General features: G+C 44.1%; 1 long non-coding RNA gene and 1 other non-coding gene across 2 annotated transcripts; one reads left to right on the top strand and one right to left on the bottom strand.

Moving 5' to 3' along the window:
* Positions 1-383: 383 nt before the first annotated feature.
* LOC137364166 (uncharacterized) lies at positions 384-23,289 on the top strand. The gene is made up of 3 exons (XR_010972987.1): positions 384-544; positions 9,762-9,864; positions 22,086-23,289. It is a non-coding gene; the product is annotated as an uncharacterized lncRNA (long non-coding RNA).
* On the bottom strand, positions 576-647 carry trnam-cau (transfer RNA methionine (anticodon CAU)). Its single transcript has one exon. It is a non-coding gene; the product is annotated as a tRNA-Met (tRNA).
* Positions 23,290-24,228: the final 939 nt, after the last annotated feature.

Genomic DNA, 24,228 nt, shown 5'->3' with positions numbered 1-24,228 from the left:
GGAGGCTGAGCCTGGCTACACAATGTTACAAGAACGCTGAGTAACACCATCGACAGTGGGGCAGAGAGAAAAACACACAAAAAACCAGCAACAGAGTATGATAGGAATCAGAAAGTGAGCGACAGAGACAGACAACGAGACTGAGATGGAGAAAGAGAGCATTTGTATGGTGTGTTCCCTGTTGTCTAAAGGTATTTCCTGTTGTGTAAATATGTTTTCTGTTGTGTAAAGGTGTTCTCTGTTGGTGTGTCAAGGTGTTCCCTGTTTTATTTTCTGTTACTGACCATCTCATCGCTTTGACCATTTGCCCTGGTTTTACCGTGGCCAACATCACCATCTGGTGGTGGAGAGAAGGCGCTGCAGGAAGGGGTTGACAAAGGGGAGAGAGAGTCGGCTGGTCCGTGTTTGCAGCTTGTGCAGCTTGTGTTCGTGTGAGCAAAAGAGTAATTTGTTGCAGATTGGTCGGTTGAGTGGAAGGAAAGCTGATGGCATTCAAGTGTTTTCAGAGACATGATGCGATTGTGGATAACACAATGTTTTAAAAGTGAGTTGTTTGCGTTACCAGGAAAAATAAATAGCAGAGAATGGTTTCGATCCATCGACCTCTGGGTTATGGGCCCAGCACGCTTCCGCTGCGCCACTCTGCTGTCGATTGAATTTGTTCAAGCCACATATTACTGCGATGTCTTCGCCAAAGAGATGTCTTTTTTTCTTGATCTTTTTAAAATAATAGCCTTGTAGTCAGCTAGCTCAAGAATCCCGGACTCAGCAACACATGTGCTGACAGACTCTCCCTCACTGCACAATGGTATAAGGACACTGAGTAACAGCACCAAGAATGGGGCAGGCAGAGAAAAACACACAGAAAAACAGCAAACGACTATTAGCATTCAGAAAGGAACAGACAGAAAAACGTAAAATAAAAGAAAGATACTGCAGACACAAAAAGGCACTGAGCAAACCAGGAAAAGACGGTGAGAGATTCAGTCTGCGTGTTGGATTCAGTCTGTATCTCTCAGTCTCTGCTATGGTTTATGCGTGTTGGATTCAGTCTGTATCTCTCAGTCTCTGGTACAGATTATGCATGTTGGATTCAGTCTGTATCTCTCAGTCTCTGGTACAGATTATGCATGTTGGATTCAGTCTGTATCTCTCAGTCTCTGGTACAGTTTATGCGTGTTAGATTCAGTCTGCATCTCTCAGTCTCTGGTACAGTTTATGCGTGTTGGATTCAGTCTGTATCTCTCAGTCTCTGGTACAGTTTATGCGTGTTGGATTCAGTCTGTATCTCTCAGTCTCTGGTACAGATTATGCATGTTGGATTCAGTCTGTATCTCTCAGTCTCTGGTACAGTTTAAGCGTGTTAGATTCAGTCTGCATCTCTCAGTCTCTGGTACAGTTTATGCGTGTTGGATTCAGTCTGTATCTCTCAGTCTCTGGTACAGTTTATGCGTGTTGGATTCAGTCTGTATCTCTCAGTCTCTGGTACAGATTATGCATGTTGGATTCAGTCTTTATCTGTCAGCCTCTGGTACAGTTTATGCATGTTGGGTTCAGTCTGGAGATGTCAGTCTCTGGTACAGTTTATGCATGTTGGGTTCAGTCTGTATATGTCAGTCTCTGTACAGTTTGTGTGTGTTGGATTCAGTCTGTATCTCTCAGTCACTGGTACGATTTATGCATGTTGGATTCAGTCTGTATCTCTCAGTCTCTGGTACAGTTTATGCGTGTTGGATTCAGTCTGTATCTGTCAGTATCTGGTACAGTTTATGCATGTTGGATTCAGTCTGTATCTCTCAGTCTCTGGTACGGTATATGCCTGTTGGATTCAGTCTGTATCTCTCAGTCTCTGGTACAGATTATGCATGTTGGATTCAGTCTTTATCTCTCAGCCTCTGGTACAGTTTATGCATGTTGGGTTCAGTCTGGAGATGTCAGTCTCTGGTACAGTTTATGCATGTTGGGTTCAGTCTGTATATGTCAGTCTCTGTACAGTTTGTGTGTGTTGGATTCAGTCTGTATCTGTCAGTCACTGGTGCAGTTTATGTGTGTTGGATTAAGTCTGTATCTGTCAGTCACTGTTCCAGTTTATGCGTGTTGGATTCAGTCTGTATATGTCAGTCTCTGGTACAGTTTATGCATGTTGGATTCAATCTATATATGTCAGTCTCTGGTACAGTTTATGCATGTTGGATTCAGTCTGTATCTCTCAGTCACTGGTACGATTTATGCATGTTGGATTCAGTCTGTATCTCTCAGTCTCTGGTACAGTTTATGCGTGTTGGATTCAGTCTGTATCTCTCAGTCTCTGGTACAGTTTATGCGTGTTGGATTCAGTCTGTATCTCTCAGTCACTGGTACGATTTATGCATGTTGGATTCAGTCTGTATCTCTCAGTCTCTGGTACAGTTTATGCGTGTTGGATTCAGTCTGTATCTGTCAGTATCTGGTACAGTTTATGCATGTTGGATTCAGTCTGTATCTCTCAGTCTCTGGTACGGTATATGCCTGTTGGATTCAGTCTGTATCTCTCAGTCTCTGGTACAGTTTATACATGTTGGATTCAGTCTGTATCTCTCAGTCTCTGGTACGGTTTATGTGTGTTGGATTCAGTCTGTATCTCTCAGTCTCTGGTACAGTTTATGCGTGTTGGATTCAGTCTGTATCTCTCAGTCTCTGGTACGGTTTATGCATGTTGGATTCAGACTGTATCTCGCAGTCTCTGGTACAGTTTATGCATGTTGGATTCAGTCTGTATCTCTCAGTCTCTACATTTTATGCATGTTGGATTCAGTCTGTATCTCTCAGTCTCTGGTACTGTTTATGCGTGTTGGATTCAGTCTGTATCTCTCTGTCTCTGGTACAGTTGATGCGTGTTGGATTCAGTCTGTATCTCTCAGTCTCTGTACGTTTTATGCATGTTGGATTCAGTCTGTATCTCTCTGTCTCTGGTACAGTTTATGCATGTTGGATTCAGTCTTTATCTCTCAGTCTCTGGTACGGTTTATGCATATTGCATTCAGTCTTTATCTCTCAGTCTCTGGTACAGTTTATGCGTGTTGGATTCAGTCTGTACCTCTCAGTCTCTGGTACGGTTTATACATGTTGTATTCAGACTGTATCTCTCAGTCTCTGGAACAGTTTATGCGTGTTGGATTCAGTCTGTATCTCTCAGTCCCTGGTACGATTTATGCATGTTGGATTCAGTCTGTATCTCTCAGTCTCTGGTACAGTTTATGCGTGTTGGATTCAGTCTGTATCTCTCAGTCTCTGGTACAGTTTATGCGTGTTGGATTCAGTCTGTATCGGTCAGTATCTGGTACAGTTTATGCATGTTGGATTCAGTCTGTATCTCTCAGTCTCTGGTACAGTTTATGTATGTTGGATTCAGTCTGTATCTCTCAGTCTCTGGTACGGTTTATGTGTGTTGGATTCAGTCTGTATCTCTCAGTCTCTGGTACGGTTTATGTGTGTTGGATTCAGTCTGTATCTCTCAGTCTCTGGTACAGCTAATGCGTGTTGGATTCAGTCTGTATCTCTCAGTCTCTGGTACAGTTTATGCATGTTGGATTCAGTCTTTATGTCTCAGTCTCTGGTACGGTTTATGTGTGTTGGATTCAGTCTGTATCTCTCAGTCCCTGGTACGGTTTCTGTGTGTTGGATTCAGTCTTTATGTCTCAGTCTCCGGTACGGTTTATGTGTGTTGGATTCAGTCTTTATCTCTCAGTCTCTCGTGCAGTTTATTTGTGTTGGATTCAGTCTTTATGTCTCAGTCTCTGGTACAGTTCATGTGTGTTGGATTCAGTCTTTATGTCTCAATCTCCGGTACGGTTTATGTGTGTTGGATTCAGTCTTTATCTCAGTCTCTGGTACGGTTTATCTGTGTTGTATTCAGTCTGTATCTCTCAGTCTCTGGTACGGTTTATGTGTGTTGGATTCAGTCTTTACGTCTCAGTCTCTGGTATGGTTTATGTGTGTTGGATTCACTCTTTATCTCTCAGTCTCTGGTACAGTTTATGTGTGTTGGATTCAGTCTGTATCTCTCAGTCTCTGGTACGGTTTATGTGTGTTAGATTCAGTCTTTATCTCTCAGTCTCTGGTACGGTTTATGTGTGTTGGATTCAGACTGTATCTCTCAGTCTCTGGTACGGTTTATGTGTGTTGGATTCAGTCTGTATCTCTCAGTCTCTGGTAAGGTTTTTGTGTGTTGTATTCAGTCTGTATCTCTCAGTCTCTGCGATGTTTTATGCCTGTTGGATTCATTCTGTATCTCTCAGTCTCTGGTACGGTTTATGTGTGTTGGATTCAGTCTTTATCTCTCAGTCTCTGGTACAGTTTATGCATGTTGGATTCAGTCTGTATCTCTCAGTCTCTGGGACAGTTTATGCGTGTTGGATTCAGTCTGTATCTCTCAGTCTCTGGTACTGTTTATGCATGTTGGATTCAGTCTGTATCTCTCTGTCCCTGGTACAGTTTATGCGTGTTAGATTCAGTCTGTATCTCTCAGTCTCTGGTACAGTTTATGCATGTTGGATTCAGTCTTTATCTCTCAGTCTCTGGTACAGTTTATGCGTGTTGGATTCAGTCTGTATCTCTCAGTCTCTGGTACAGTTTATGCATGTTGGATTCAGTCTGTATCTCTCTGTCTCTGGTACAGTTTATGCGTGTTCGATTCAGTCTGTATCTCTCTGTCTCTGGTACGGTTTATGCATGTTGGATTCAGTCTTTATCTCTCAGTCTCTGGTACGGTTTATGCATGTTGGATTCAGTCTTTATCTCTCAGTCTCTGGTACAGTTTATGCGTGTTGGATTCAGTCTGTACCTCTCAGTCTCTGGTACGGTTTATACATGTTGTATTCAGACTGTATCTCTCAGTCTCTGGTACAGTTTATGCGTGTTGGATTCAGTCTGTATCTCTCAGTCTCTGGTACGATTTATGCATGTTGGATTCAGTCTGTATCTCTCAGTCTCTGGTACAGTTTATGCGTGTTGGATTCAGTCTGTATCTGTCAGTATCTGGTACAGTTTATGCATGTTGGATTCAGTCTGTATCTCTCAGTCTCTGGTACAGTTTATGTATGTTGGATTCAGTCTGTATCTCTCAGTCTCTGGTACGGTTTATGCCTGTTGGATTCAGTCTGTATCTCTCAGTCTCTGGTACAGTTTATGCATGTTGGATTCAGTCTGTATCTCTCAGTCTCTGGTACGGTTTATGTGTGTTGGATTCAGTCTGTATCTCTCAGTCTCTGGTACGGTTTCAGTGTGTTGGATTCAGTCTTTATGTCTCAACCTCCGGTATGGTTTATGTGTGTTGGATTCAGTCTTTATCTCTCAGTCTCTGCTATGGTTTATGCGTGTTGGATTCAGTCTGTATCTCTCAGTCTCTGGTACGGTTTATGCGTGTTGGGTTCAGTCTGTTTCTGTCAGTCTCTGGTACGTTTTATGCGTGTTGGTTTCAGTCTGTATCTCTCAGTCTCTGCTATGGTTTATGCGTGTTGGATTCAGTCTGTTTCTGTCAGTCTCTGGTACGTTTTATGCGTGTTGGATTCAGTCTGTATCTCTCAGTCTCTGGTACGGTTTATGCGTGTTGGATTCAGTCTGTATCTCTCAGTCTCTGGTACGGTTTATGTGTGTTGGATTCAGTCTGTATCTCTCAGTCTCTGGTACGGTTTATGTGTGTTGGATTCAGTCTGTATCTCTCAGTCTCTGGTACAGTTTATGCACGATGGATTCAGTCTGTATCTCTCAGTCTCTGGTACAGTTTTTGCACGATGGATTCAGTCTGTATCTCTCAGTCTCTGGTACGGTTTATGTATGTTGGATTCAGTCTGTATCTCTCAGTCTGTGCGACAGTTTATGCATGTTGGATTCAGTCTGTATCTCTCAGTCTCTGGTACAGTTTATGTGTGTGGTATTAAGTCTGTATCTGTCACTATCAGATACTGTATGAGAGTTTGGGTCACATTCTGATTTTGTCAGTAGTACTTTACATTGCCTGTTGCCAGTGTTGTAGTTATACTGGAACAATTTGCTAGGGGTTCGGCTAGTTCTGGAACACAAGTCTTCACTACTACAGCCAGAATGTTGTCAGGGCCTATAACCTTTTCGGTATCCAGTGCTTTCAGTTGTTTCTTCATGTCACAATTGGCTGAAGACTGGCATTTGTGACTCCTGGGGATCTCAGGAGGAGGATCATCCACTCAGCACCTCTGGCTAAAGATGGTGTAAATGAGCAGCCTTGCCTTTTGCACTGATGTGCTTGACTCCCACATCATTGTGGATGGGAATGGTTGTGGAGCCTCCTCCTACGGTTGCTTGTTTCATTGTCCACCACCATTCACAACTGTCTGTTGCAGGACTGAAGAGCTTCGATCTGATCCATTGGCTGTGGGATGGCTTAGCTCTGTCTAACACATTTTGCTTCTGCTACTTAGCATGTCTGTAGCCCTGTGTTGTAGCTTCATCAGGCTGGCACCTCATTTTTATGTAGGCCTGATGCTGCTCCCGGCATGCTCTCCTGCACTCTTCATTGAACCAGGGTTGATTCCATGTCTTGATGGTAATGGTAGAGAGAGGAATATTCCTGGCCAGAGGTTACAGATTGTGTTTGAATACCAATTTGCTGCTGCTGATGGTCCACAGTTCCTCATGGATGTCCAGTTTTGAGCTGCTAGATCTGTTCTGAATCTATCACATGGAGCATGGGTGGCACAGTGGCGCAGTGGTTAGCACCGCAGCCTCACAGCTCCAGGGGCACGGGTTCGATTCTGGGTACTGCCTGTGCGGAGATTGCAAGTTCTCACTGTGTCTGTGTGGGTTTTCACCGGGTGCTCTGGTTTCCTCCCACATCCAAAAGACTTGCAGGTGATAGGGAAATTGGCCATTGTAAATTGCCCTTAGTGTAGGGAGTTGATCGGGAATATGGGATTACTGTAGGGTTAGTATAAAAAAATGGGCGGTTGTTGGTTGGCACAGACTCGGTGGGCCGAAGGGCCTGTTTCAGTGCTGTATCTCTAAATAAAAAAAAATAAAGTACCACACTACATGATGGAGGGAGTCCGCAGTGTGAAGATGGGACTTTATCTCCACAAGCACTGTGTGGTGGTCATGCTTATCAGTACTGTCATGGACAAATGCATCTGCAACAGGTAGATTGGTGAGGACAAGGTCAAGTAGGACTTTCCCCTCTTGTTGGTTCTCCACCTGCATTGGCCCAGTCTGGAAGATATGTCCTTCAAGTTGCCCACCCAGAGTACATTCTGTGCCCTTGCTACCCTCAGTGCTTCTTCCAATTGGTGTTCAACATGGAGGAGTACTGATTCTCCAGCTGAGGGAGGGTAATTAGCAGGAAATTCTGTTGCCCATGTTTGACCTGACACCATGAGACTTCATTGAGGACTCCCAGGGCGACTCTCTCCTGACTGTATACAATTGTACCGCCAGCTCTGGTGGATCTGTCCTGCTGGAAGCACAAGACATGGTAATGGTTGAGGGCTGCTTTTGCGATTGGAAGCCTGTGACCAGTGGTGTCCCACAGGGATCGGTGCTGGGACCCTTGATCTTTGCAGTGTACATTAATGATTTAGATGTGAATACAGGAGGTACGATCAGTAACTTTGCAGATGACATGAAAATTGGTGGTGTTGTAAATAGTGAGGAGGGAATCCTTAGATTACAGGGAGATATATATGGGCTGGTAAGAAGGGCAGAGCAGTGGCAAATGGAATTTAATCCTGAAAAGTGTGAGGTAATGCATTCTGGGAGGACTAACAAGGCTAAGGAAATGCACAATGGATGGTCGGACCCTAGGAAGTCCAGAAAGTCAGAGGGACCTTGGTGTACTTGTCCATAGATCACTGAAGGCAGCAGCACAATTAGATAAGGTGGTTAGGAAGGCATATGGGACACTTGCCTTTATTAGCCGAGGCATAGAATATAAGAGCAGGGAAGTTATGATGGAGCTGTATAAAACGCTAGTTGGGCCTCAGCTGGAGTACTGTGTACAGTTCTGGTCACCACACTATTGGAAGGATGTGATTGCACTGGAGAGGATGCAGAGGAGATTCACCAGGATGTTGCCTGGGCTGGAGCATTTCAGCTATGAAGAGAGACTGAAAAGGCTAGGGTTGTTTTCCTCAGAGCAGAGAAGGCTGAGGGGGGACATCATTGAGGTGTACAAGATTATGAGGGGCATTGATAGGTTAGATCGGAGGAAACTTTTTCCCTTAGCGGAGGGGGTCAATAACCAGGGGGCATAGATTTAGGGTAAGGGGCAGGAGGTTTAGGGGGGATTGAGGAAACATTTTTTCACCCAGAGGGTGGTTGGAATCTGGAACGCAATGCCTGAAGAGGTGGTGGAGGCAGGAACCCTCACAATATTTAAGAGGTATTTAGATGACCACTTGAAACGCCATAGCATACAGGGCTGTGGGCCAAGTGCAGGAATATGGGATTAGAATAGTTGGGTGCTGTATGGCCGGCACGGACGCAATGGGCCGAAGGGCCTGTTTCTAGATAACTCTATGACTCTATGACATACCCATGGATGGTGGTGGAAGAGTCTGGAACATTGGCTGCAAGGTATGATTCAATATTCTCTATGAGTGTGGGAATCATAATACATCTCTTAGTCTCTAATAGTGTGTGTGAGTTTGGAATCCATTCTATCTCAGTCAGTCAGTGGTACTGTATGGAGTGTAGAATTCAGTCTGTCTTGTTCTGTCTCCATTGCTTTATGTGAGTGTGGGATTATTTCAATATCTGTCAATCTCTGGCACGATGTGTGAGTATTGGATTCATTCTGTATCTCTCAGTTCTGGTACTGTATATGTATGCAGTATTTCATCTGTATCTGACAGGCTCTGGTACTGTGTGTGTAGGATACAGGCAATACCTGTCAATCTCTGTTAGTGTATTTGAGCATAGTATTCAGTCCGTATCTGTCTGTCTCTGGACCTGTGGATAGGATTGGAGTTAATTTTGAATGTGTCAGTGGTACTGTGTGTAGGTATAGGATTCATTTTGTATCTGGTACTGCATGTGAGTGTGGAATTGATTTTGTTTCTCTCAGTCTCTGGTACAGTTTGTGAGTTTGGAACTCATTCTGAATTGGTCATTGACACTGTATGTGTGCTTACGATTGGTTTTGTATCTGTCTATCTCTAATACTGTATCTGAGTGTGGAAATCATTCTGTATCTCTTATGCTTGGATAATGAATGTGTGTAGGATTCAGGCTGTACCTGTCAATCTCTGATGATATGTGTGCATGCAAGATTCATTCTGTATCGTTGTGTCTCTGGTACATTGTATGGGTGTGGGATTCATTATGTCTCTGGGACATTTTGTGAGTCTGGATTCATTCTAAACAGAACATAAACCACTGACAGGGGCCATTTGTCCCAATTGCTTGAGGGTCCTCCCTCCACCCATTCTACATCAATTCTCACAATCTGCATCTCCCTGAAATCCTTTCTACCTCAGACACTTATCGAGCTTTTCCTTAAACCCCTCTCTGCACTTCACCATAACTGCTCCAGGTGATAGCAGCTTCCAAATGTTAAACGTTCTTAGGGAAAATACGTTCTCCTGTTTATTTTTGATTTATTAATGACTGTTTTATATTTTTGGCCCCTCACTTTGGAAACCTCCACAAGTGTAAACATCTCCATGTCTACCCTATCAATCCACTTCCTAATTCCTCATATTGCCCTGTTTCTGCAACACTGACAGATCCTATGAATTTCTGCCACTCTGTTGCAGGTCTCACTCCCGGCCACTAGATATCACCACACTGCGGTACAACGAAGTTTGCAGATCAAAGAAAAACACAACAGAGAAGAATTGTTCATATTCTGGTGGACGGGTAGGTTTACAAACACTAGGGGCTGGTTTTTGTTCTCATCCTGATGGCGCATTTTGTGGTGGGAGGTGGGGAGGCGAAGAATCAGGGCAGAATCACCCACCACCATGGAACCCGACGTCGGGAATCCTGGTTCAGATTCTCCTGGAGGCGGGATCGTCTGACGACAACCTTCCTACTCAATGGCCTCCCTGCGGGATGGCGGGGGTGGTCCCTCCTTCGTGGATAATGTGTGGCCGACAGAGCAGCCCCACTGGGAACAACTGTATCCCCAGGGACAACACACCCCCAAACCAAACGCCCACCCACCCCCACCCCACCCCTCGCTGGGGCCTTTCGGACTGGGCCCAGCAAACCCGCCTCACCTACCACTTTGCCAAGATCCAGTGCTGGGCCTGGGTCTGAGGCCTCTGCAGTACTGGCAATGGCCACTACTCCCAGTGGAGCTGCCGATACTGCTGAACTGCCAGCCCTGTAAACGACCGGCAGCTTTTGGGGATGGGATCCCGGTTCCTATTAAAGTTTTTAAAAGGACACGGATCCCGGCTCCTTAAACTTTGACAACAAAAGATTCAGAATCGCTCTAGGGGCAGGGGTGCTGAAAAAATGCAGAGGCGGGATTCCCCCCACCTTTTAGGCCTGGCGCCAGGAGCCCCGCCTCCTGCAAAAAATCCAGCCCATGAATGAAAATATCTGTGATTACCTTTTGTTATACAAACAATAGCTGTAATGTTGTGCTAAATCTATCAGCCTGTTGTCCTGTAAGTGAGAGTGGGATTCATTATTACCTGCCAGTCTCCAGTACAGTTTGTGAATGTAGGAGTCATTTTGTCTCTGTTACTCATTGTTACTGTGTGAGATACATTCTGAACCTGTCAGTCTCTGGTATTGAATATGAGTGGAGGATACATTCTGTCAGTGGTCTGTATGTAATTGTTGGATTCATTTGGTATTTTTCAGTCACTGGTATTGTATATAAATGTGGGATTCATTCTATATCTGTCAGTCTCTGGTAGTGTGTGTATCTCAATGTCAGCTGCTCTATGTGAGTGTCTGGTACTCTGTGTGAGTGTCTGTTATTCTACGTGAGTGTGTCTGGTGCTCTATGTGAGTGTCTGCTGCTGTATGTGAGTGCCTGGTGCTCTATGTGAGTGTCTGCTGCTCTATGTGAGTGTCTGCTGCCCTGTGTTGACATTCTGAGTTCTTTTTGCCTTCAGTCTGGTTCAGTAAATATACCGAGTCGGATGTGTAGGTAAAATCAATTACTTTATTTGCGCATTAGCCGGTGGACTTACTATGATACAGCGGCACTGACTCCAACAGAGTCTGTCGGGTCCACCAAAGTAAGTGCCCCACCGTGTTACAGATATCGTTTATACATTTAGGATTCATGCTATACCTCCTTGTTTAACCAATCAGTGCGATACAACTCAGCTTCGTGATATACCCCTTTGTTAAACCAATTATTGAGGTTAACAGCACATTTAGCAGCACATTCTGTTTGTTTTACATACTAATTACTGAGGTTAACAGCCCATCGTGTTCTTAATATCATTGCACAATCTACCTATGTCTAGTCTATTCTAAAGTCTATTTCCAATAAGGGGTGCGATTAACTCGGGCGTGACTACACAATTACAGAAGCTAAATTCTGCTGATCTATTTCCTTATCCTACAAAAGCAAGCTTTTATTCCTAACTTGGCTAAATTTCCCATCAAGCATAGTGCCATGCCTTTCTGCTCACTTCCACAGTGTGAGTGCTGCTCTCTGTGAACGTCTGCTGCTCTCTGTGAGTGTCTGGTACTCTGTGTGAGTGTCTGGAACTCTACGTGAATGTCTGGTACTGTTAAGTTTGGACTCTTTCTGAATCGGTCAGTGGTACTATTAGCATGAGAGATTGAGTATCACTAAGCCTTCGGTACTGTGAGGGAGCATAATAGTCAGTCTGTATCTTTCAGCATCTAGTACTGGACATGTGTTTCAGAATCACGATCTGTCAGTCTTTGCTACTTCATGTTAATGTGGGATTCATTATGTAACCTTCAGTCTCTGGGACTGTCTACAAGTCTGGATTCATTCTACATACAAATTTCAGCACAACAACAGGCCATTGATGGAGTAGGTTTTAAGCAGACAAAGTGTGTAAGATTTTGCCTACTATTAAATATCTGTCACTGTGAACACAATAGTGAAAGATAATGTATCCTTCAATCTGATACAGGATTGGTGTGCAAGGGTTACTCAGGCTGTACTAATCAATTTGATCGGTGCCATTCAGTCTGACTCTGAGTGAGAATCTTGGACTTGCCTGTAATGTAGAGCTGAGTCTGCACGAATGGAACTGCTACAGTATCTTCCAGTCTCATACTGTATGAAGGCTGGAATGTGATCCAAAGCACAGTCAATACAAATTGAATTGCTATTGTATCTTTTAGTTTCACAGTCTGGGGGAGTTTTAAAGTGGAAACTGAGTTTGTATCTTAGGTTTTCGAGTCATAGAGTTATGCAGCACAGAAACAGGCCCTTCAGCCCATCGTGTTTGTGCTGGCCATCAAGCACCTATCTATTCTAATCCCATTTTCCAGCACTTGGCCCATAGCCTTGTATGCTATGGCATTTCAAGTGCTCATCTCAAGACTTCTTAAACGTTGTGAGGGTTCCTGCTTCTGCCACCCCTTCAGGCAGTGTGTTCCAGATTCCAAACACCCTCTGGGTGAAAATTTTTTTCCTCAAATTCCCTCTAAACCTCCTTCCCCTTTCCTTAAACCTATGACCCCTGGTTATTGACCCCTCTGCTAAGGAAAAATGTTTCTTCCTATCTATCCTATCAATGCCCCTCATAATTTTGTATACCTCAATCAGGTCCTCCCTCAGCCTTCATGCTCTAAGGAAAACAACCCTAGCCTATCCAGTTTCTCTTCATAGCTGAAATGCTCCAGCCCAGGCAACATCCTGGTGAATCTCCTCTGCACCCTCTCCAGTGCAATCACATCCTACCTACAATGTGGTGCCCAGAACTGTGCACAGTATTCCAGCTGTGGCCTAACTAGCATTTTATACAGCTCCATCATAACCTCCCTGCTCTTACATTTTATGCCTTGGCTAATAAGGCAAGTGTCCCATATGCCCTCCTAACCACCTTATCTAATTGTGCTGCTGCCTACAGTGATCTATGGACAAGTACACCAAGGTCCCTCTGGCCCTCTGTTCTTCCTAGGGTCCTACCATCCATTGTATATTCCCTTGCTTTGTTAGTCCTCCCAAAATGCATCACCTTGCACTTCTCAGGATTAACTTTCATTTGCCACTGCTCTGCCCATCTTACCAACCCATCTATATCACCCTGTAATTGAAGTCTTTCCTTCTCACTATTTACGACACCCACCAATTTTCGTGTCATCTGCGAACTTACTGATCATACCTCTTATATTCACATCGAAATCATTAATGTACACTAAAAACACCAAAGGTACCAGCACCAATCCCTGTGGTACACCACTTGTCACAGGCTTCCACTTGCAAAAACAACCCTTGACCATCACCCTCTGCCTCCTGCCAATTTTGGATCCAATTTGCCAAATTGCCCTGGATCAGATGGGCTCTTACATTCTTAACCAATCTCCCATGCAGGACCTGATCAAAGCCATACTGAAGTCCATGTGGACTACATCAACTGCTTTACCCTCATCTACACATCTAGTCACCTCCTCGAAAAATTCAATCAAGTTAGTTAGACACGATCTCCCCCTCACAAAGCCATGCTGACTATCCCTGATTAATCCCTGCCTCTCCAAGTGGAGATTAATCCTGTCCCTCAGAACTTTTCCCAATAGTTTCACTACTACTGATGTTAGACTCACCGGCCTGTAATTACCTGGTTTATCCCTGCTACACTTCTTGAATAAAGGTACCACAGTAGCTTTCCTCCAGTCCTCTGGTACCTCTCCTGTGGCCAGAGAGGATTTGAAAATTTGTGTCAGAGCCCCTGCTATCTCCTCCCTTGCCTCACATAACATCTCATCTGGCCCTGGGGATTTATCCACTTTTAAGCCCGCTAAAACAGCTAATACTTCCTCCCTTTCAATGCTAATTTGTTGAAGTATATCACAATCCCCCTCCCTGATCTCTACACCTACATCGCCCTTCTCCATAGTGAACACAGATGAAAAGTAATAATTTAAAACCTCACCTATGTCCTCCAGCTCCACATACAGATTGCCACTTTGGTCCCTCATGGGCCCTACTCTTTCCCTGGTTATCCTCTTGCCCTTAATATACTTATAAATTGCCTTGGGATTTTCCTTTATCTTGCCTGCAGTGTTTTTTCATATCCCCTCTTCGCTCCCTTAATTACTTTTTTAAAGTACCACCCTACACTTTCTATACTCCTCCAGTGCCTCCACTGTTTTCAGCCCTCCGAATCTGCCATAAGCCTCCTTTTTTTCCCTTATCCAATCCTCTATATCCCTTGACATCTGGGAAAGACATTCTATCTTACGGAATCTCTCAATCTGATGCTGCACCTGAAATTTGGACGAGTATCTAATGTATATGTCAGCATACACTATGGGAATTAATACTGCAACTTATAAACCCATAATGTGTTAATATTGGGCGGTAATTAACTTGAATCTCGGAGCACATTATTGAGGCTAATTTTGTAACTTTGAAACGGGAACCATGTGTCAGTTCTCTGTGTGTTTAATTTGTAGCTGAGGTTGCACTATTGTGGGATTGACACACTGATAATTTGATAGTGGGTGAGAATTTGGACTGGGATTTATGAATCTACCTGTCAGTGGTCCTGAGTTGGGGTGACATGGAAACAGCGTCTGTCTCTCCTGCTCTGTTTGATTGATGGATTGAAATGTGTCTCTGGAACTATTTCTGCTGTCTGAGACTGTGGAACTGATGACCTGTCTGTGTCTCTGCGCTCTGTGAGTGATAATGTACGGACTGTGTGTGAGAAGGAGCTGGTGACACTCTTCCTTGTAACTTGGGTGGAGGAAAAATGACATTTACTGTGGTTTCTTCAATTATTTGCTTGTTGGAACAAAAGTATGTTTACAACTCAAATACAGGTGAGGTCGAAGAGACAGAGTTTTAATTAATTTAATCCCTCAAATAATAAACATTATGGATACCTGCAAAAGAACCCCAGCCACACAAATATTGTCATTGTTTCACTCCACTACAATAACAGTTTCTTCCCATTCTGTCTCCCTCCCCTTGTCCACACACAGCCCGAGAATAGTCTCTCCCTTCCCCCACTCACTCCATGTTCCGGGACCAGTTCCTGCTCCATTCCGCCTCTTACAAAAAGCCCCGCCTCCCCCTGAACTTGCCCCGGACTCGATGCTGATCTCTGAGTCCATCTGCGGACACGCTCCCAAAGCGATGTGCTGCTGGAAGGAGGCTGCTGTTTGCTCCGTTCCCCCAGGACCGGGATCTCTCCGTTTGCGGCTGTTTTAAACCATCTTCTTCCGCTCACAGGTAGTGCTGGGGGAGGGGAGCGCAGGCGCAGATTTCTGCAACAATTCCGCAAACAGATACATGGAAAATTTCCGGGACAGAATGAGGCCATTCGGCCCATCGTGTCCGCGCCAGCGCAAAGAGAGCGATCCAGCCTCATCCCACAGTTTATTGTCATTGGACAGTGAAGTGTGAAAACAGAAACGGACAGTCAGGATGTGGGGAGTTACACAAAGAGAATCTATTATAGGCACCAGGTGAGAAGTGTGAAGGACACATTTTAAACAGCGGCTGTTTGGTTTCGCTTGAACGGTTAGACCATGGGAGCGGGAACTGGAAATCTGACCTGTGTAAAAGTCCCTGCTCCGTCGGTCAGTCCCATTCATGGCCCAGTGGATTGTTTCTGGATGTCATTAAATTGTTGGAAAATGGCCAAAGCCTCTGGTATGCAGTAGCTGGGGGCTGCAGGACTGCAGTGGAATCAGACACTGACTCTGTTTCTGTTGCTGGGTTTCCTTTGTGATTGTTCATAATGATTATTCATTGAAACATTGTTTTGGTCACATTTGTATCTTCTACCACACCTCTTCCTGATTTTTTTTATTCGTTCATGTGATGTGGGAATCGCTGGCTGGGCCAACATTTATTGCCCATCCCTAATTGTCCTTGAGAAGGTGGTGGTGAGCTGCCTTCTTGAACAGCTGCAGTCCATGTGGGTTAGATACTCTTAGAAAGGGAGTTCCAGGATTTTGATTGGGGAGGCAGTGATGCAGTGGTATTGTCACTGGATGAATACCCCAGAAACCCAGGGCCTTGTTCTGGGGACATGGGTTCAAATCCCACCGTGGCAAAATGTTGAATTTATTTAATAAATCTGGAATTAAATGAAGCTCGTTTTATGATGGCCATGAAACCATTGTTGGTTGTTGTAAAAACCCATCTGGTTCACTATTTTCCTTCTGGGAAGGAAATCTGCTCTCCTTACTTGGTCCGGCCTACATGTGACTCCAGACCCACAGCAGTGAATTTGACTCTTAAATGCCCTGTGAAATGGCCTAGCAAGCCTCTCAGTTGTATCTAACTGCAACAAAGTCAATTATAAATACCTTTTCTTCCTACAGGCAAATACTTGAAGGAAGTGGAATAAATCCACACATAGTAAGTACAGTATCACTCAGAGAGAGCAGACATCAGTTCCACCAACAACAGAAGTAGTCAGACTGGCACTGATCTCAAGTTCCAGAGACATTCATTCAATCCAACAGTCACACAGAGCAGGAAAGACTGAAGTTGTTTCCATTTCACCCCAGCTCAGTCCCACTGACAGGTAGATACATCAATCCCAGTCCAAAATCACACCCACTATCAGATTGCAAGGCACTGTGTCACTCTCATAAGAGAGCAGCCTTAACTGCAAATTCAATGTCCGATAGAACAGACAAACAGTACCTGATTGCAAGGTACAGAATTAATCTCAATAATGTACCCAGACTGCAGACTGAGCTACTTGTTACACACCACTCCACAAAACTGACAAAGGGTCAGACTGGAAGACGCAATATTAATTCCATTGCTACGAGTTGAATGAAGCTGACCTCACATACCAGGCCATCAATCAGATTGTAAAATATATTGCCATTCACAAATTGTGTTCACAGTGATACTGATTGAATACTAGACCAAAACTCTCACACAATATCTGATTAAAACCAACAGCTATTAACTTCAGTTGATCCACCTTTCAATTAGATACAAGTCAGAATACATTTATGGAACATTAAGGTGTGAAACACATCCTTTCCAACACCATACCTGACCGATACAGAATGCATCCCAAACTCACATGGAACACCAGATACTGAGAGCAACTGAATGAATCCCACATTCATACATGGCTACAGACGGAGTGTTACAAAGGAGTCACTATCACATGATCAGAAACAAAGACTGATGGAGACAGAATGAATTGCACACTTATGCACAGAATCAGGGACTAAGATTTACAGAATGCAATCATACAGAATACCAGAGTCTCACACAGACAAAATGAATCCTACACTCACATATCAACCCTCAGACTGACAGATACAGAATTAATCACACTCTCACACACAGCACCAATGTTATACAAGTATAGAATGAGTCTAAATGAATACAAGAGATGGAGTGATTGTGAGTGTGGGATTTATTCTCATTCAGCCCTCGGCACTGAGAGATGCAGAATAATTTCAGTTGCTTACCATACCTGAGAATGGCAGACAGAGGATGTATCCCAAAGGGTGGCACAGTGTTGCAGCAGTTAGTACCACAGCCTCACAGCTCCAGCGACCTGGGTTCGGTTCTGGGTACTGCCTGTGCGGAATTTGCAAGTTCTCCCTGTGACTGTGGTTTTCCGCCGGGTGCTCCAGTTTCCTCCCACAGCCAACGACTTACAGGTTGATAGGTAAATTGGCCATTGTAAATTGCCCCTAGTGTAGGTAGGTAGGTGGTAGGAGAATTGAGAGAAGATGGGGATGTGGGAGGGAATATGGGATTAATGTAGGATTAGTATAAATGGGTGGCTGATGGTTAGCACAGACTCAGTGGGCTGAAGGGCCTGTTTCAGTGCTGTATCTCTCTATGACTCACGCACAGTACCAGAGATTGACAGATACAAACTGAATTTTACACTTTCATTCAACTCCAGGTGTTAACAGGTATGGAATTAATATCATATTCACACACAGTACCAGGCACTGGCACGAATGAGTGAGACCTGCATTCAGATGCAATACCAGACACTAACTGACATTCAGTAATTACCAGTGACATTTAGTTTCAGTTACTGACTAAAACAGAATTAATCCTATTTAGTTTCAGTGAGTGATGGATAAGGAAGGATATCAACATCTTTATAGAGTGCCCAAGGCAGATGGATGAAACTTATACTCACATAGAGTATCAGAGACTCATATTTTTATTAATCCATCATGGACACACAGGAACAGAGCCTGGCATACAGATGCGCACACTCAGACATAATACCAAAGATTCAAAGATATAGAAGAAATACCACATTCACTGACAGTGTTAGAGACTGACAAACACACTCACATACTGTTCCAGAAATTGACAGCTGCAGAATGAATCCCATACTCACATACAGTGCCAGAGATTGACAGGTAGAGAATGAATTCCACATTCAGACACTACCACAACCTCACAAACACTGAATTAATCCCATACTCAGGCACAATGTCAGAGAAAAACAGAGACTGAATAGATTCCACACTCACACACAGAATGAGAGACCACAGTTACAGAAAGAAAACTCCTCCCCCCCACCAAACACACCAAGTATCAGACACAGAATGAATCCCAGACTCATGTATAGCAGCTCTGACAGATACAAAGTGCTTTCCACACTCAACAAAGAACAAAGAACAGTATAGCACAGGAACAGGCCATTCGGCCCTCCAAGCCTGCGCCGATCTTGATGCCTGCCTAAATTAACACCTTCTGCACTTCCGGGGCCCATAACCCTCTATTCCCTTCCTATTCATATATTTGTCAAGATGTCTCTGAAATGTCGCTATCGTATCTGCTTCCACCACCTCCCCTGGCAGCAAGTTCCAGGCACTCACCACCCTCTGTGTAAAAAACTTGCCTCGCACATCCCCTCTAAACTTTGCCCCTCGCACCTTAAACCTATGTCCCCTAGTAACTGACTCTTCCAGCCTGGGAAAAAGCTTCTGACTATCCACTCTGTCCATGCCGATCATAACTTTGTAAACCTCTATCATGTCGCCCCTCCACCTCCGTCGTTCCAGTGAAAACAATCCGAGTTTTTCCAACCTCTCCTCATAGCTAATGCCCTCCAGACCAGGCAACATCGTGGTAAACCTCCTCTGTACCCTCTCCAAAGCCTCCACGTCCTTCTGGTTGTGTGGCGACCAGAATTGCATGCAATATTCTTTGTGTGGCCTAACTAAGGTTCTGTACAGCTGCAACATGACTTGCCAATTTTTATACTCTATGCCCCGACCGATGAAGGCAAGCATGCAGTATGCCTTCTTGACTACCTTATCTACTTGCGTTGCCACTTTCAGTGACCTGTGGACCTGTACGCCCAGATCTCTCTGCCTGTCAATACTCCTAAGAGTTCTGCCATTTACTGTATACCTCCCACCTGCATTAGACCTTCCAAAATGCATTTGTCCGGATTAAACTCCATCTGCCATTTCTCCGCCCAAGTCTCCAACCGATCTATATCCTGCTGTATCCTCTGACAATCCTCATCATTATCCGCATCTCCATCAACCTTTGTGTCGTCCGCAAACTTACTAATCAGACCAGCTACATTTTCCTCCAAATCATTTATATATGCTACAAATAGCAAACGTCCCAGCACTGATCCCTGCGGAACACCACTAGTCACATCCCTCCATTCAGAAAAACACCCATCCACTGTTACCCTCTGTCTTCTGTGACTGAGCCAGTTCTGTATCCATCTTGCCAGCTCCCCTCTGATCCTGTGTGACTTCACCTTTTTCACCAGTCTGCCATGCGGGACCTTGTCAAAGGCTTCACTAAAGTCCATATAGACAACATTCACCGCCCTTCCCTCATCAATCATCTTCGTCACTTCCTCAAAAAACTCAATCAAATTAGTAAGACACGACCTCCCCTTCACAAAACCATGCTGTCTCTCGCTAATAAGTTCGTTTGTTTCCAAATGGGAGTAAATCCTGTCCCGAAGAATCCTCTGTAATAATTTCCCTACCACTGACGTACGGCTCATCGGCCTATAATTTCTTGGATTATCCTTACCACCCTTCTTAAACAAAGGAACAACATTGGCTATTCTCCAGTCCTCTGTGACCTCACCTGTAGCCAATGAGGATGCAAAGATTTCGGTCAAGGCCCCAGCAATTTCTTCCCTTGCCTCTCTCAGTATTCTAGGGTAGATCCCATCAGGCCCTGGGGACCTATCTACCTTAATGCTTTGCAAGACACCCAACACCTCCTCCTTTTTGATAATGAGATGACTGAGACTATCTACACTCCCTTCCCTAGGCTCATCATCCACCAAGTCCTTCTCCTTGGTGAATACTGATGCAAAGTACTCATTTAGCTCCCGAAATGCTCCCCCACTGAAACTTCGACCACCTGGCCGGGCTCATTCCCCAATACCAGATCCAGAATGGCCCCATCCCTAGTTGGACTATCTACATACTGTTTCAAGAAGCCCTCCTGGATGCTCCTGACAAATTCCGACCCATCCAAGCCCCTAGCACTAAGTGAGTCCCAGTCAATATTGGGGAAGTTAAAATCACCTACCACTACAACCCTGTTACCTTTACATCTTTCCAAAATCTGTCTACATATCTGCTCCTCTACCTCCCACTGGCCGTTGGGAGGCCTGTAGTAAACCTCCAACATCGTGACTGCACCCTTCCTATTCCTGAGCTCCACCCATATTGCCTCGCTGCATGACCCCTCTGAGGTGTCCTCCCGCAGTACAGCTGTGATATTCTCCTTAACCAGTAATGCAACTCCCCCACCCCTTTTACATCCCCCTCTATGCCGCCTGAAGCTTCTAAAGTCTGGAACATTTAGCTGCCAATCCTGCCATTCCCTCAACCAAGTCTCTGTTATAGCAACAACATCATATTTCCAAGTACTAATCCAAGCTCTAAGTTCATCTGCCTTACCTGTTATACTTCTCGCATTGAAACAAATGCACTTTAGTCCATCAGTCCCGCTGTGCTCAGCAACATCTCCCTGCCTGCTCTTCCATGCATTACACATGCATTGCCAGAAACTGCTCACACATGCATTACCAGAAACTGACAAATACAGTGTTAATCTCACACCCACACACTGTACCAGTGAATGACAGATAGGTAATGAATTTCACTGAGGGTCAGTACCAGAGACTGACAGATAAAAAAATGATTTTCAGTCTCACAGGCAAGACAACAGATTTATGACAACATTAAAACCAATGATTGGTTAAATAAAATGCATTAATAGCTCTTCTCCACTCCTAGTATTTCTAAATCTCACACATTCACGATAATGTGAACAATTATTTCCTGTTGCATCCCTCGCAGATTTGTAAACTTCACTGTATTGGAGTGAGGTGACATCTACTGGCTGGAAGCAAGAATTTCAGTAGAGTGGCAGAAACTCCCAAAGTCTGTCAGGTTTAAAGAAACATTGCAATATGAGGAAATAATGAAGGGGGTTTGATAGGGTAGACAGAGACATGTTTCCACTTGTGGGAAAAAAGGGCCAGAAATTTAAAATTGTCATTAATAAAAGAAATGAGGAATTAATGAAAAATGTGTTTATGTAGTGAGTGCTTAGAATCTGGAACATGCTACCACAGGGAGAGGTTGAGGCGAATAGTATCGGTGCACTTAAGGGGAAGCTTAACAAATGTATGGGGTGAAAGGAATAGAGGAATATACATATAGGGCTTTATTTTTCTGTTATTCATTTATATGAAGCAGGATGGCTGGAAATATGTGTAGAGCACAGAGCAGTTGGGATGATCCCAATGCAGTGTTTTGTCTGGATGGATCTGCCCAGAACACTTGTGATGCAGGAGCTGAGAGCTTCAGTACTTCAGTGGAGGCAGTCACTGATGCTGGTTTTCATTTGCAGGTGTTCTTAATGAATATTAATTGAGAAATTAAATTGATCACTTTGATATTTTGCACCTCACCTGTTCTTGAGTTATAAGATATATTTTTTCTTCATACAGGCAAATACTTGAAGCAATTGTGATGAATGTGATGGTTGCTGCACTCGAGGCACAAGGAACAGTGCAGCCAGCTCCTCTCACACACAGTAGGTACATTATCACTCAGAGTACAGAGGTACAGATAGTTCATCAGTTCCCTTGTCTCAGAATGCAGAAGTAGTCAGACCCGCATTGATCCCGAGTTCCAGAGTCATATTTTCAATCCAACAATCAAACAAAGCGGGAGAGAAATAAATTGTTTGTGTTTCACCCCAACTCAGTACCACTGACAGGCAGATACATCAATCCCAGGTCAAAATCGCACCCACTAGCAGATTGAAATGCAATGTGTCAATCTAAATATAATGCAGACTTAGCTATCAATTAAATATCAGATAGAATTGGCACACAGTATTGACTGAATGGCACAGAATCTGACCTAATGATGTACCCTGAGTTTTTAATTAAATACCATACCCAAAGCTCACGCCTATTGATTATAAAAGATGATTAACCATCCCAATAGTGTACCCTGAGATACAAGTTACATACAAGTTCAACATTCATTACAGTAAAATATTTAAAAGGGCTGAAAAATCGCATAACCTGAGACACAAATTAGATACCAGTTCAAAACTCACCCACACCATGAAAAATTTCTCAATATTACATACCATTCTAAAAACAGATACAATATCAAACTGAAATACAGTATCAGTTCCATTAGTACAGATTGAGCTAAACATTGCCAGTCCAAAAATCACACACAGGGCTGAATTTTATAAGCCCGCTGCCGAAATCGATGGCCGGTGAAAACAATGGTGGTCTGCTCGTGCGGGCCACACGTCGTGGATCCACTGCGATCCTAAGTGTGGCGGCTCATTTAAATAGCCGGGGTGGGCCACCTCCCGCCGATCACGTGTAAGGGGCGAGCTGACCATCCCTGGCAATGGTGTCAGCTGCCTGTGCGCAGGTGCTGATACCATTTTTAAAGGGCTTTGAGCCCTACCTTTAAATTTAAATATTTAAACCACAAGGACATAAAAATAAACAAAGACATTTCTTCTGCCTCTCTCCCACCCCCAATAACAATTAAATTAATGACTTGCCCTCTCTCCCCAAAAACACTTATCTTGTCCACCTGACCTTCCGCCCCTCCCCCCCCCAAAGTGCATAAACTTTAACCTCAAACCCTTCCCACCATCCCCTACACCAATATATTACTTTGACCACGTTCCCCCTCCCTCCTGCACTAAGAAACTTACCTCCTTCCCCCTGCCCATGTGTGTGCCTCATTTCCCGGGACAGTGATCCGAAGGCGCAGGAGTGCCAGCCACCAGGCCGAAGATGGGAGCAGGAACTCAGGTGGGTACGTAAATATAATTAGTGCATTAATTTACATATATTTGAATATGCAAATGGAGATCTGGTCGCCGAGCGGCGGGAAGCGGGGTGCCGCCATGAGGACTCGCCACCACCAGCAATATCAGCGGGTCGGATCCTCCCAGCCTCTCCCGGAGGCATTTTCTGCTGCCCCCTCCCCACATGAAAGGCAATGTCGGGTGGGGGTCTGTAAAATCCAGCCCACAGTATCCGATTGTGCAATGATTGTAAACTGTGGTGGAAATTAGATGTCAGTACAGAACTCACCCAAACTGAAGAATTGAAAAATACAGGAGACTGAATTACACATTATTTACCAGCCATAAAAACATATACAGTCTCAGAATGAAATACAGTATCAATTTCATTTGTGTAGACTGAGCTCCACATTACAAACCAGTAAAAAATCTAATCTAACAGAGGTATGGAGGTTTTAGTGGTTGTGGTACAGGATTAATCCAGAAGTCTCGACTAATGATTCAGAGACATGAGTTTAAATTCCACTACAGCAGCTGGGTAATTTAAATTCAGTTAATTAAATAAATCTGGAATAAAAAAAATCTGGTCTCAGCACTGGTGACCCTGGAGCTACTGGATTGCTGTCAAAAAATCCATCAGATTCATGAATGTCCTTGAGAGAAGGAAATCTGCCATTCTGACCCAGTCTGAAGTATAAGTGATTCCAGGCCCACAGCAATGTGATTGAATCTTAACTGTCCTCTGAAATGGCCCAGCAAACCACTCAGCTGTATTGAAAGTGCAATTAGGGATGGTCAATAAA

This window comes from Heterodontus francisci, unplaced genomic scaffold, assembly GCF_036365525.1.
Source record: "Heterodontus francisci isolate sHetFra1 unplaced genomic scaffold, sHetFra1.hap1 HAP1_SCAFFOLD_632, whole genome shotgun sequence".
Taxonomy (NCBI): domain Eukaryota; kingdom Metazoa; phylum Chordata; class Chondrichthyes; order Heterodontiformes; family Heterodontidae; genus Heterodontus; species Heterodontus francisci.
This window is presented reverse-complemented; position numbering and strand designations above follow the sequence as displayed.